This window comes from Choloepus didactylus, chromosome 3 (genome assembly GCF_015220235.1).
Source record: "Choloepus didactylus isolate mChoDid1 chromosome 3, mChoDid1.pri, whole genome shotgun sequence".
Lineage (NCBI taxonomy): Eukaryota > Metazoa > Chordata > Mammalia > Pilosa > Megalonychidae > Choloepus > Choloepus didactylus.
This window is the reverse complement of record NC_051309.1, coordinates 92,294,266-92,310,307: the sequence shown is the minus strand read 5'-3', so window position 1 is coordinate 92,310,307 and position 16,042 is coordinate 92,294,266. Positions and strand designations below refer to the sequence as shown.

The following is a 16,042-nucleotide window of genomic DNA, read 5'->3' as shown; positions in this document are numbered from 1 at the left end:
AGTATATCCCACAGGTTGACAAGATGTTTGATTAAGAATTTTTGTTCTGTCTTCATTTCTGCTGACTCTGAATTTTCCTTATGTTATCATTCTCTCATTATACACAAAAACTAGAGCAGTTGAAATACTTTACAATAGTCCATCATAATTATTCCTCATTTTAATACATTACCTTTTCCCTCATTTCTAAATTTGACTGCTTTTTAAACTTTTTCTCATCCTATTTACAAAGTATCAAATTCCACTAATTTCCCCTTTTCTAGGAAATATGTTTCATGAATACAAACCCCCTGGATATGCATGCAAACACAATATGATGTATTTCTTTTATATACTTTACAATTTCAGTGGAGCAGCTCATATGCAAAACTGGTTTGGGATTAAGGCCAGCCTGTTTACCAAAGAACACATTTTTGATTACCATTACACTCAAAGTGAGTACAGGCTCTCTGTTCCCACATATCTTCACAAGCACACACAGTAGCACTGTCCTTATGTACACAGATGTTATAAAATTCAAATATACTGATTTTAAAAAGCTTTATAAGTCGATTGAGTTAATTATAAGTACAAGAAAAGATAGCAAATTATTATTTGCTTGTCTTCTGGTTCTCAAATAGGTTTATTAAAATCACACACACACACACACACACACACACACACACACACACACACACGACTGAGTTTCTTTTCGGTAAGCAACAACACAGCAAACTCCCACGTTACTCATTACCAGATCAGACCCCACCACACTCTCTTCAAAGTTTCAACCACTAAAACTCAGGTGAAGCAAAGAATACACTGCTGTAAGTACTCAAAAGAAAAAAAAGAAATTCAAATTTATATCTGAAGTGTTTTCCATATGCCTTCAAATCAGCACTGGAATTCTGTATACAGAAAAGCTCTATCATTTGGCAGCAGCAATTAATGAAAGAAACCAAGAAAACAGCCCTACAATGATCACATTTCAGCACGGAAGAGCAGACTGTGTCTAATCTGTTGCCAGTTTGCATACCGTGGAGGACAGAATGAATCCTGACAGAAAACAAGGGTACAAATAAAACCACGCATCGTCTGGGTTCTGAATTTGTGGCAATAAAAAAAATCTCCAAATTATCAAACACTATCAACAGCAATACCTGGTAATTTGTCTCCAAATACACGAAAAAGCACCCAGCTCTCACCTTGCACAAACACACTTCAGTGGACAGTGTTAAACGCAGGCTGCACTTGCAGGCTGGGAGACAGAGCAGCTGCTGTCCTGAGCCGCTTAAAGCACATGCAAGCCTGCCTCGGGTCCTACTCTGTGTTTGTTCACTGCAGTTTCTCCCATGACTCCATCACCCAGGAATGGAAACCACTGGCTTGCTCACCAGCCCTAGTAGACTCCCGAGCTACTGAGCTCAGGTAAAAACTCCGAGCCCTGCAGGGTCACTCCAAGGTGAGCACAGACAGAAAGGGTATACCGGGAACAGGAGGGACCCGACAAGGAAAGACCCTAAATTCCAGGGACCTTGCCTTTCTGAACTCCATAAATCAGAGCTGGGACAATAGGAGGTCAGAGAAGCAGTAAATACGAGAATTCCAAAATGGCATTAAGCCAATCTGCTAACTGAGGGGCACTCTAAGTAATAAGCCCTCTTTCTCTCTCTAACACACACACACACACACACACTCACACTCACACTCACAGAATTCCCTGTAGCTATTCTACATCTTTTTCAAGCTAAAAAGTTTTTGTTCTTACCCTTTCTGGTTAACAAGGCTTAAGGAAAGGTCTTAGAAAAAAGTATCTGCACAAACTAAAATAGCTATTTTAAGAGTAGAATAATTTCTGGTCTATAAACCAATTCATATTAATAAAATCTTGCTTTGGGTGTACATATTGAAATTAGGCAGAACTCCCCATATAAAAAATAATAAGGATGCATTTACTTCAGAGCTGATATTTCTGATAAAAATTCCTGCAAGATTAGTCTCGACTTACACACATTTTAGTTTTGAGGTGGTTTTCAAGAAGGCATTTATTGTGTAAAATGTAATCATCCTGTGTGTATACATTATAGACAGATATAAACATGTTTACACATGTTTCTCTGAAGAGTCAACTTTTTTTGTCTCATATTTTGATTATCTTGTAAGAAGATAGGGAACATTTCTAATTTGCAAGTACATTATGAAACATTTCTCTTAATATATTTTTTCTTATATGTAAATAGTTATTTACTGAACTTTGATTATATTAACAGTATTTTATTCCCACACCTTATCCACCAGTCATATAAACTCGAGCAAGTTAACTCATCTCCTGACATCAGTTTCATAATCTACAAAATGGGTAGTTGTTGTTAGCATCTGCTTTGTCTACCTCATGGGGTGGTGTGAGGGTGAAATGGGACAATGTGTACGAGAAAGTGTTTTGTAAATTGTAGAGTGCTGGAAAAAATGTTCTTACTGAATTTTTCTTCCTTTCAATTGCCCTAGTTAGCATACAGAGCTGGTAAGTTACTTCCTGTGTTCTCAAGGAGTACTCTTTGGGCTTTGTAGAAAAGTATTTGTTTCAAGTGGGCTATAAATAGAGTTTAAGATTTTATTGAACTGCTGTCCTCTGCGTGGCGGATCTTGATGGCAGTGACCACATGGCCAGAGCCAGTTAATTGCGAACAACGTGAGTGCTGTCTGGTCTTTGAGACAGAACCAGGCCAGCCGAAACCCTGACAGAAATGCTCACGTGCTGGCTGGTTTCACAGTTCGCTTGGTGTCTTGGTGTACTCATGTGTTGGGGGGTGGGCGTAGTGATGGGGATTAATGAAGGGGAAAGGTTGGGAACAGAATGCCAAGTTCACTGTTGAATTAATTCAATAGCAAATTGCATCTGGATGTTCATGCTAATGCTTCTACAATTATGTATGCATTGTTTAGAGGTTAGATTGTGGTAAGGGGAGGGAAAAGGAGGGAGACAGATGGAAAATAGAAAAGGAACTAACAATGTGATCACCTGTCCTATGAGATACACAGAGCTGGGAACTTTACATTATTTCAGTTAATCCTCATAATAATTCTATGAAGTAGCCATTATGCCCATTTCACAGATGAGAATAATTCATCTGGGCACTGTTACATGTGAGGGGTGGGGCTAGAATTCCAGTCAAGGTCTGCTCAGCCTGGAGTCCAATATCCTGAGTAAGTTAGTAAACGTATAACCTCGCTCAGAAAGAAAAAAGGAATAAAGTTTGGATTTTAATATAGCAGGAGAAAGGAAGGCAAGAATGCAAATTACTTCTTGAGGGTGTTTTACTAGGCAGATTAATTTTTATAAAGAGTGCAGATATATTTAGAAAAACATACATTTTGATTTTTTTTGACAATGAAGTTTTTGAGGGATTCAGTAAAAAACCATTTTTTGTCAAAATGTGCCAATAATTCATCTTTTCATTTGGTTCTGTCTGTTTTCAAATTGAAGAAGTACATTCAAAGGTCTTCTTTACAGTAGAGTAGCACTCTGCTTTTCAACATACACTCCAATGAATTATTTTACTTTAATTTGCTTAAATTACCAAACCCTTAGGGATGCCCACAAGGAAGAAAGGCACTCTCTTTATCTGAAATATAGCAGAAAAGACTTTTTTCAACTGCAGTTTGGAGTATAGTATAGGAATGACAATTTTCAGACCCCTGGGTCTAAGGGTAGTAATAAAATGTCAAGTTCTTGGTGCCAATTTTATTGGAAAGCTAGAGGCAGAGTCTGAACTGCAGCTCCATATAGCAATATGTTTCTGCTGTTCCCTTTATAAGTGTCATTCCTAGATGCAAGAGAAACCTTTAAATTGTTATCTGCCAGCCAGTAAACTAATTCATACCAAATCCTCAATGCTGCCTCTAGCTCCCCTTTTTCCATATTTCTTGCAATCTTTTGAGAATGATACTCTCTGATTATACCTTTTCTCTGCTTTTAAAACTTTTACCTACAAAGTACACCATTCAAAATCCCTTCATAAAACCAGCCTTCTCACCCTTCCAAAGATTAGACTTAGAGAGAAAATTATAACTTTGAAAGTTTCACAGATAGAATAAGTTGTTTCACATATTTTTATTAAAATTTCAGAGAGAAATATAACTGGACCACTGACAAAGTTAATAATAATTCAAAATAAACAATGGAAAGAAGGAATTAGCACAAGCACTTTTAGTTCAATTTTTTTCAAATTAAATTCAGAGTCCCCAAACCAAAACATTATCAGCATCCTAAACACCAATCAATCCATATAAAAGAAGGTGGTGGGCCTCTAGCTCTTTGGTATTCATTTTTATGCTACGATGTTCAGAGTATTCATTTTGAAGTTCATTACCACACAGCTGTTCTAGTAGCATCATATTTAATTAAGAGCAAGGAAAAAAGAGTTAATCTATTGTGAGGTCTGTAGTGATATATGTAACATATGGCAAAGTGAAATAATTACTGTCTCCCGTTCTCAAACTCACCGTATTTCTGAATGAAGAAAGATTAAGAAAATAACCAGAGCCAATTTTCTTTTTTTAAAAAAATTAGAAACTATTGCAGTGATCTTTCAACAAAATAAAATCTACTGGCAAATCTTTCAATTATCTCTCAATACAGAAACAATAAAAAAGGAAACATATTAACAGATGTTTGGTCACCTTCAAATGATTATACTGCTCCCACTGAGGTACTTTGTGTTGTCAAACACTACAGCAAGAGCTTACCAGGAAGTGATTACCACAGCAAAAAATAAAAGTGCATTGCGTATTTCTCTTTGTCTCAGACATTATTTCTTTTCTTGGATTATGAGATTTTTATTCCAGAATTGTATATTGAAAATAAACTTGCACTGATGTTTAAAAGTATGAAGAAGAAAGCATTCAGAAATTCAGAAGCATAGGACAACATTTGCAATCAGTGAAAAAAGCAAGTAAGATGCTTTGGCTTTTCATTTAGTTCTTGTCTGCTTGTCCAATGATGATACCTTCTTGGTGTTTCCTAGTGAAGTATTAAACTTCATGCAGATATTCATGGAGGGCTGACCTGAGATCCTTAAAATCCACTTAGGGTGGAACTAGTTTCACTGGTGAGCAAGACACAATTGTTTCCAGTTCATAAATTAATGAGAAAAAGTATTTTTATAACACATTTCTCTTGTTACTCCCTTCCATTTGCCTCCTTTACGCAAGCCTTAGAAACAATACCTCATGAGAATAGCAAAATTAGCAGTGAAGAACAAATACTGTTGAATTATTGAAAGTAATTTAGGCAAAAATTTAGAGTAATCCAAAAGATGTAAGCTTTTAGCATTTAAACCAGTTTACATGGATTTTTAAAGATTTATATCTGTGAAGCTTCTTCACCTATTATAGGAAATGTGCTGTACAGTTAAAACCATGGGACTGAACACTTCCCAAGCAGTTATACCTTACTGCATTTTAAAAAATATTTTGGTTTTGGATGGTGATTTCTTTCCGGGTATGAAAGATTTATCTATTAATGTCTATTCTACCCTAAGATGTGAAGAACCACTGTCCCAGTTTTACTCAAAGATTTTCTGATAATGAAGTTTTGGTAAATGAATTCAAGTCGTTTCAGGAAAAGAAATACTTAGGAAAAGGAGAGAAGGAAGGAAAGAAGGAAGCAAAAGAAAACCTTGAAGATTGTCCCTTTGTGGACACAGGGAGGGAATTCCTGGACATTTAAAGCTGTTTTAAAATTGGACATTCAAGGCTTTTAGACCTGTTTGAAATAAATCTTTGTAAAAATTCAGCATTCCAGTATCACCGTCACCCCTCATAGCATGACAAGATATTGCAGTCAGGTGGTTTACAGGACGGGCTCTCAGCCACCTGGCAGCTGAGTGGGTGATTACAGCTGCTGTAATCTCAGCAGCTGCTCTGCCAGAACAGGGACTCCTTCAGGAAGCCTGTGACAGGATGCATCAGATGCTCCTGTTTTCCAACAAGTGGATCCTTGAAGACAAAATCTTCAAAAACATCAATATCAATATCCGTAGATGTTATCCATACGACATGGTATTATAAAAGTTGAAATTTGGAGGAATATGTTAGGATTTTTAGATATTTTATGATACATTTATGAAATAAAGTATATTAGAAAGTGGTTTATGTAATGCAATCTGAATTTTTAATAACTATTTAAAAGTATAGAAAAATCTGGAAAAATATGCATCTAATAGATTTTGTAATAGACTATAAGCAATTTTGTTTACTTCTAGACCTCTTTTGCATTTTCTAAATGTTCTACAGTGACTATAATTGCACAGTAATAATAATAATAATAATAAGAAGAAGAAGAAGAAGAAGAAGAAGAAAAACCAAACGACTCTAGTTTGTGATGTTAGGGTATTGTTTTTGAAAACATATTTCTTGGCAAAGTTAATTCATCAGGCTTATAATCTCTGCAAACATTACTACTTTTACTCTCCCCATCTGCATTAAAAATACTCATAGGTACACAAAACAATATTCTAGACACTGTGATATTTTAATAAAACAGATAATGCTGTTTGGACTCCACTGGTTTCTAGAATATGAAAAATACAGACAGGGAAATGGCAGGTGTGTTTGTGTGTGTGTGCATGTGCACACATGCATCACTCAGATACAGAGGAAATGTATATGGTACAAATATAAATAGTATGACATACATTCGCAAATATATCCTCATAGTCAGCATAACTATATCCGAAAGGGGAGTACTAATAGTATACCCATGACCAACAAAATCTATTGCCTTTTAAAAAATCATCTTGATTTATACATTTCAAAGAGACCTCTTCTATAATGCCAACACACATTGGTTTGGGGATGATGCTAGTTGGGCCTTACCTGCACTTTTGTGTTCCATTTGTCTTACTGACATAACCAGGAACCAACCAGTAGATAACCCAAGCTTACAAGAAAATAAACAAACCACAGCCTGTTAATTAAATGGCTTACTTGAGTCCTCAACATGCATCTTTCTTGGGAACAGAAATTTTGAGCACAGAAGTCCTGAGCCCAGATATACTATTTGGACTTAGCCTAAAATGCATTGATGTGCTTCTGTTTTGTTTGTTTGCTGAAATAACACTTGAGAGACTGGAGAAATATAGCAAGACCAAATCCATATAAATAGAACATTTCACTTTCAATAGTTAAATCATAGTCATATGTTTTTCCTTTTTAAATGGAAATAAAATTTTCTAACATCTTATAAGGAGAAAAAGCTTCTAGCTGAACAGAGCTCTATCAAACTAAATAGAAAGTCAACACAAATTAATTGTGAGTTTGCTATCTCCTCAGAAATTATTGAGCTGGTGGCTGGGTAATATAAAGGTGTGATATTTTGAACACAACTATCTTCAATAAACTATTTAAGGAAAGCAGTAAACACATATGTTATATCATTTGGATTATAGCTAAACACAGCTCTTTGTTTGCATTATCCAGCTCTTCAATTGGACTAGCATTAGAATTTCAGAGTTTTTGTTGTTTTTTTTTTTTTTTTTTTGAAGATGAAATTTGAATGTACTTAAATTTGATTTTTTTGGAAAGAGTGAATATCATTTTGCTAAATTTCATCTTGGCTAATTTGATTTTTTTGGAAAGAGTCAATATCATTTTGCTAAATTTCATCTTGGCTAATAAAAAAGTAACTGATTAATACTTTCTGCCATCATAAAAATAATAGTAATAGTTTGTTTTGTGCTTTAGAATCCATCATAAAAAGAAAATAATATTTCTTAATTTAATATATTCAAGAGGAATAAATGCACCATGTTTCCTGCTCAAAATCTGGGATTTTACTATTTGGACAAGTTTCTGTTTCACTTTAAATATTTTAATATTAAACAAAACTATATTTATAACTTCCTTACCTGAACTATATGTGTGGGTGTGCAAATGATATACCCATATAAACATATTCCAATCTTTATCCATCTGTGGAATTTTATAGTTATAGTTCATATTATTTTTTGCTTTACTATTTTCATCTAGGAATATTTTATGTGTTTTTTCTTTTATCTGAAACTGCCAATGAGATATTGTCTGTAAAACCACTTTGCAAACTGTAAAATACTAACAAAATCATTATTATATTTACTATTTTCAAAGTCTGCATAAAATTTTATTGCGTTAATATGATACAGCTTATTTACACATTTCCCTATTTGGGGGCACAAACTTAGATTGTTTTGTTTTTCTAAAAAAATTATTCTACCAAGAATGTTTTTGTGTTTGCATAAATTTCCTTTTTTTTTTCCCGAGTTTTCTCTAGAACAAATTTCCAGACAATGATTACTGTTCAAAAAAACCATTTAGGCTCAAGGAGAAGATGGCAGATTAGAAGAGACAGAGCAAAATTCTCCTCCATGAGAAAGACTAGGTAAAGGACAGAAAGCACTCCAGAACAGCAGTTCCAGTGTTCTACTGGCTGGGCAGGGACGTCTATACCACCTAAAGAGTATGTCCTTGGAGAAGCTGAGGGACTGCATTGAAGACCTGAGAGTGTTCAGCCCAGAATGCCACCAGGGAACGGGTAGTTGGAACCAGATGACGAGTGCGGAGGCGAGCAGCCTTTCATGAATTGTGCACCCTCCTCTGCACTTGGCTGCAGTGATAACTCTTTGCAGACCAGTGGCCAAGAGCTCCTTGCCAAAAGACTGGCAGTTGAAACAGGCGGATGAGCACGGAAGGGGGCAGCTTTCCACACCCCATGCAGCCATCTTTGTGGCTGGCCACGGAGATAACCCATCACTGCCCTATGGCTGCCAAGCTGGGGAATGGCCACCAAGCACAGAGCGAGCAGCTTTCTGAGCCCCATCTCTGCAACTGGTTGGGGAGATGACCCCCCACGGCAGAGAGCTCCCTTGGGGGAATTCAGGATTCTGCAGAATTGTGATGGCTTCCTCTATGGAAGCCCACGGTATGCTCAGCCTAGAGGCAAAGGTGCCACACGAAGTGCCAGGAGCCCTCCCCCAATCCCAGGGATTCGCAGGCACACAGCAGACAGGGACTGTGGGGTATCTGAGCTTGAAGATGAGACGTGCAGCTCTGCATCCCCAGAGTACTCCACATGCAACCCCAGGAATGGCCAGGACCACTGTGTCCTGGAATGGACTCCCTGCCAAACTGTGCAAGGTAGGCTCCCCACCCACAGGGCTGGCAAACTGTGCAGGGTGGGCTCCCCACCCACAGTGCATAGATGAAGTTGGGGGTGAGCTAGCTTGAGGGTAAGAAGTGGCTCAAGAGTGCCATCTGCTGGTAGGTCAGGAATAGTGCATGCCAACCTAGCTGTAGCTCTGCCAAATTATAGATAAATGTTCAAATAATTCTACATATCCAAAAAGAACCTTATTAAGATAAGCAAATGCCAAGAGGCCAAAAACAACAGAAATCATAAAGCATATGAAGAAACCAGAAGATATGGACAACCCAAATGTCCAAATTAAAAGCCAGAGGAGACACAGAACTTGGAGCCAATAATCAAAGAAATTTACACAAACATCAAGGTCATGCCTCAGGATATAAAGGACATCAGGAAGACCCTAGAAGAGCATAAAGAAGAATTTGCAAGAGTAGATTAAAAAATAGCAGATCTTATGGAAATAAAATATACCATTGATGAAATTAAAAATATTCTTGAAACACATGACAGCAGATTTCGAGAGGCAGAGGAACAAATTAGTGAACTTGAGGACAGAGTGATGGAAAGTGAAAGCACAAAAGAACGAATGGTGAAAAAAATAAAAGAATTTGAAATGGATCTCACAAATATAAGAATAGTTGGTGTTCCAGAAGGGGAAGAAAAGACTAAAAGGCTAGGAAGAGTATTCAGGGACATTGTTGACAAAAACTTCCCAACCCTTCTAAATGACATAAATATGGAAATCAAAGATGCCCAATGAATTCCAAATAGAGTAAATCCAAATAAACCCACTCTTCACCATATTCTGATTAGATTGTCAAGTTCTGAAGGGAAGGAGAAAGTTCTGAAAGCAGCAAGAGAGAAGTGATTCACCACATACAAGGGAAACAATGTAAGACTAAGTACTGACTACTCAGCAGGCACCATGGTGGCGAGAAGGCAGTGGCATGACATATTTAAAATTCTGAGAGAGAAAAATTGCCAGCGAAGAATTCTTTATCTGCAAAACTCTCCTTCAAAATTGAGGGAGAGCTTAAAATTTTCACAGACAAATGCTGAGTGAATTTGTTAACAAGAGACCTGCACTGCAAGAAATACTAAAGGGAGCTCTACTGGCTGAGAAAAGAAAAAAAGACAGGAGAGAGAGGCCTGGAGAAGGGTACAGAACTGAAGAATATTAGTAAGGGTAACTTAAAGAAAACAAAGAAAGAAAGGGAAAAACAGATCTGACAATGAAAAACCAAAAGATAAGATGGCTGATTAAAGAACTGCCTTCACAGAAATAACATTGAATGTGAATGGATTAAACTCCCCAACTAAAAGATATAGAATGGCAGAATGGATTAAAAAATATGAACCATCAATATGTTGTTTACAAGAGACTCATCTTAGACCAATGACACAAAGAGGTTGAAAGTGGAAGGATGGAAAAAAATATTCCATGTAAGCTACAGCCAAAAGAAAGCAGGGGTAGCAATACTAATTTCAGATAAAATAGCCTTTGAGTGCAAGGATGTCATAAGAGACAAAGAAGGGTACTATATACTAATAAAAGGGACAATTCACCAAGAAGAAGCAACAATCACAAACGTTTATTCACCCCATCAAGGTGCTCCAAAGTACATGAGACAATATTGGCAAAACTGAAGGAAGCAATGGATATTTCCACAATAATCACGGGAGACTTCAATACACTACTCTCTCCTATAGATAGATCAATCAGACAGAGGGCCAAAAAGAGAACTGAAAACCTAAACAATGTGATAAATGAATTAGACTTAACAGACATATTTAAAGCATTACATCCCAAATTACCAGGACATACATTCTTCTGTAGTGCTCATGGAACTTTCTTTAGGATAGATCATATGCTGGGGTATAAAACAAGCCTCAATAAATTTTAAAAGTTTGAAATTATTCAAAGCACATTCTTTGACCACAATGGAATGCAACTGGAAGTCAATAACCAACAAAGACCTAGGATACTCACAAATGTCTGGAGGTTAAACAACACACTCCTAAAGAATCAGTGGGTCAAAGAAGAAACAAAGAGAAATTGCTAACTATCTAGAGACTAAATGAGAATATAACATATCAAAACTTATGGGATACAGTGAAGGCAGTATTAAAGGGGGACATTTATAGCTCTAAATGCATACATTAAAAAGGAAGAAAGAGCTAAAATCAAAGAACTAACAGAACAACTGAAGAAGCTAGAGAATGATCAGCAAACTAATCCTAAAGCAAGTAGAAGGAAAGAAATAACAAAGATTAAAACAGAAATAAATGATATGGAGAACAACAACAACAAAATACAGAGAAAAAATAAAACCCGAAGTTGATTCTTTGAGAAGATCAACAAGATTGACAAATCCTTAGCTAGACTGACAAAGTCAAAAAGAGAGAAGACCCAAATAAACAAAATAGCAACTGAAAGGGGGGGGGGGGGAGATATTACTGTGAATCCTGAAAAAATTAAAAAAAAAAACAAAAAACAATCCTAAAAGGGTACTATTAACAACTGTATGCCAACAAACTAGACAATTTAGAGGAAATGGATAATTTCCTGGAAACACAGAACAACCTAGACTGATCAGAGAAGAAGCAGAAGACCTCAACAAAACAATCACAAGTAAAGAGATCCAATCAGTCATCAAAAGCTTCCTACAAATAAAAGCTCAGGGCCAGATGGCTTCACAACTTTCCAAAAAGAAGTGATACCATTTCTGCTCAAAGTCTTTCCAAAAACTGAAGAAAATGGAATTCATTTTATGAGGAAAGCATCACACTAAAACCAAAACCAGAAGAAGATTCTACAAGAAAGGAAAACTACAGGCCAATCTCCCTAATGAATATAGATGCAAAAATTCTCAGCAAAATTGTTGCAAATTGAATCCAAATACACATTAAAAAATCATACACCATGACAAAGTGGGGTTTATCCCAGGCATGCAAGGGAAGTTCAACATAAGAAAATCAATCAATGTGATACAAGACATTAACAAATCAAAAGGGAAAAATCAAATGATCTTCTCAATAGATCCTGAAAAACATTCTATAAAACTCAGCATACTTTTTTGATAAAAACACGTCAAAAGGTAGGAATTGAAGGAAATTTCCTCAATATGATAAATGGCATATATGAAAAACCCACAGTCAGCAAAGTACTCAATGGTGAGAGACTGAAAGCTTTCCTTCTAATATCAGGAACAAGACAAGGATGCCCACTGTCACCACTATTATTTAACATTGTGCTAGAAGTTGTAGCCAGAGCAATCCAGCAAGACAAAGAAATAAAAGGCATCCAAATTGGAAAGGAAGAAGTAAAACTGTCATTATTTGCAGATAATATGATCCTATATTTGAAAATCCTGAGAAATTGATGAGACAGCTACTTGAGCTAATAAACAAATTCAGCAAAATGGCAGGATACAAGATTAATGCACATGAGTCAGTAAGATCCCTATACACTAGAAATGACCAAACTGAATAGACACTCAAGAAAAAGATTCCATTCACAATAGCAAGTAAAAAAATCAAGTACCTAGGAATAAACTTTACCATGGATTTACAAGACCTCTACACAGAAAATTACATAACTTTACTAAAAGAAACAGAAGGGGACCTAAAGAGTTGGAAACATATTCCATGTTCATGGATAGGAAGGCTAAACATCATTAAAATTTCAATCCTACCCAAACTGACCTACAGATTCAATGCAATTCAAATCAAAATTCCAACAACATACTTTGCAAACTTGGAAAAACTAGTTTTCAAATTTATTTGGAAGGGAAAGGGGCCTCGGATTGCTAAAAACATTCTAGAAAAGAAAAACAAAGTGGGAGTATTTATACTTCCTGACTTTGAAGCCTACTATAAAGCCATAGATGTCAAAACAGCATGGTGTTGGCACAAAGATAAACATATTGATCAATGGAATTGAATTGAGAATTTGGAAATAGACCCCCAGATCTATGGTAGAGTAATTTTTGATAAGGTCCCCAAATCCACTGAATTGGGACAGAACAGTCGCTTCAACAAATGGGGCTGGGAGAACTGGATATCCCTATCCAAAAGAATGAGAGAGGACCCTACCTCACACCTTATACAAAAATTAACTCAAAGTGGATCAAAGCCTTCAATATAAGAGGGTTCAATATAAGAGGTACAATGTAAGAGACAGTACCATAATACTCCTGGAAGATAATGCAGGGAAACATCTTCAAGACCTAGTATTAGGAGGTAGCTTCTTAAACCTTACACCCAAACCTTACACCCAAAGCACAAGGAACGGAAGAAAAAAATGAATAAATAGGAACTCCTCAGAATCAAAAGCTTCTGAACCTCAAAGGAATTTATCAAAAAGTTGAAGAGGCAGCCAACACAATGGGAGAAAATATTTGAAAACCATGTATCTGATAAGAGACTATCTTGGATATATAAAGAAATCCTACCTCTCAACAACAATAGTACAAAAAGCCCAATTATAGAATGGGCAAAAGGTATGAAAAGATATTTCTCCAAAGAGGAAATACAAATGGCTAAAAACACATGAAAAAATGCTCATCTTCACTAGCTATTAGAGAGATGCAAATCAAGACCAAAATGAGATATCATCTGACACCAATAAGAATGGTTGCCATTAAATAAACAGGAAACTACAAATGCTGGAGTGGATGTGGTGAAGTTGAAACTCTTGTTCATTGCTGATGGGACTGTATAATGGTACAGACACTCTAGAAGACAGTTTGGCAGTCCCTCAGAAAACTAGATATTGAGTTACTCTATGATCCAGCAATTTCACTTCTTGGTATATGCCCAGAAGATCTGAAAGCAGTGCCATGAACAGATATCTGCACACCAATGTTCACAGCAGCATTGTTTACAATTGACAAGAGATGGAAGCAGTCCAAATGTCTTTCAACAGACGAGTGGGTAAACAAAATGTGGTATATACACAAGATGGAATACTATGCAGCAGTAAGAAGGAATGAGGCTGTGAAACATATGACAACATGGATGGACCTTGAAGACATAATGCTGAGTGATATAAGCCAGACACAAAAGGAGAGATATTGTATGCTACCACTAATGTGAACTCTGTGAAAAATGTAAAATAAGTGTCTTATAATGTAGAATATAGGGGACCTAGAGATAGACAGAAGCTAGTGAAGGGGGAACGATAATCTAATATGTACAGACATAATAATGAGAGTGAACTTAATGGTATGGCAATGGTCATGTGTCACTATGGTTTGTTAATGGGATTATAAGTATCAGTGATGTGTTGAAAGCAAACATGCTTGTAAATGGTTGTTTAAAGGCATGTAACCTATAGAATAGCACCACAAACCTTAAGTGTTAGCATGATATACTTAGAAGGTATGACACTGGTGCAGAGTACAACAGAGCAGTATATGGAAAAACTTCCCATTACATATTAAAGACTATATTTAATAAGAATATCTTACCAACACTACTTATCTTACTAACACTACAGTAATACTAGGGATGAATAATTAGCTCTGGAATGTATTATGTTATGATAATTGTTTAAAGTTGAGAGTGATGATGATTTTACAACTAGGTGAAGATAATAATGTTAGAAACTGACTGTTTATCTTGGGATCGAATACATATTAAGTGAAATTAGGAACCCACTACTTACTAAACCAGACCCTCAACTTGAGGCATGCCCTTGTGAACCCCACGGTTCTAAATGGGATGCTGAGCCTTCCTATAATTATGCCTAAGAGACACCACCACCATCTCTACCACCCCACCTCCCAAGAGGGACATGACTCCCAGGAGACTGAATCTCCCTGGTGACGTGGGACATGACTCCCAGGAACAAGCCTGGCCCTGGCAGCGAGGGACTGAAAATACCTACTTGACCAAAAAGGGGAAAAAAGAAAGGTAACAAGCTGAGGACACAGTGGCTGAGAGATCCCAAACAGAGTTGAGAGGCTATCCTGGATGTTTCTCTTATGCAAGCTCCAGCTAGACATCCCAACTGGCCACAGTATGCCATGCCCTTACCAAAAGTAGTCCCCAAATACCTAGTTCCCTACCTGAGATTCTATAAAAGATTCACTCACCAAGTTTTCTCTCTCAGAAACAAATCCATAAGAATGTTCCTATGCTAGACAAATCCTAAAACCCAGAGGCAACAATCTCTTTAAGAACAATAAACAGATGCAGCCCCCTTCCCCATAATGTCAACACCCCCTTTCACTATGAACAAGTTAGGGTGCTCACTGCCTAGACACCCCTGAAGATGGAGAAAGAGATTGAGTGAGAGGAAGGGGTAAAAACAAACAAGATAAGATTTAACAAAGGTCTATGAATAATGAAACTTTACATAAATTTATATATATATATATATATATTTAGATTCTGGGGTGTCGGAATAGCTGGAAGGAGGTAAATGACATGGTGGAACTGTAACCTATAACATCCTTTGAAATTTGCTCTATAGCTACTCATTGACTCGTGCTTTGAAAGCCTTCGCCTTTCTGTATATACCCTATATTGCATAATAAGGAAAGAACTGAAGCTGTGGAACTGTAACTCATAACGATTTTTGAAATTACCTATGTAACTGCTTGTTGAGTTGTACATCAAAAGTTAACATCTTTCTGTATGTATGTTATATTTTACAATAATGGAAATAGCAGAAGTTGTGGAACTGTGACCCATGACATTGTTTGAAATTTGCTAACAACTTTTTAAATCATACTTTGAAAGTTATCACTGTTATGTATATATCTTAAAGCTCACAATAAAAAAAAATGTAATAAAAAACTGTTTATTGGGAGCATTGTTTTAGATGGAAAAAATTTGCCACATTAATTTTACAGCATTTCATTTAGGGATGGAGGGTGA

At 36.4% G+C, this 16,042-nt stretch overlaps 1 protein-coding gene across 12 annotated transcripts in view; it reads right to left on the bottom strand.

The window, feature by feature from the left end:
- The window catches only part of ARHGAP24 (Rho GTPase activating protein 24), a 551,069-nt gene that overhangs the window by 181,056 nt on the left and 353,971 nt on the right, over positions 1-16,042 (bottom strand). Inside the window, exon 1 of one of the 12 annotated variants that reach the window (XM_037830179.1) lies at positions 1,185-6,285. The exons of the other annotated variants lie outside the window; for them this stretch is intronic. The gene's annotated coding sequence lies outside the window, so the exon portion shown is untranslated. Of the gene's footprint in view, positions 1-1,184; positions 6,286-16,042 lie in introns of those variants that run through there. 12 annotated transcript variants of the gene reach the window in all.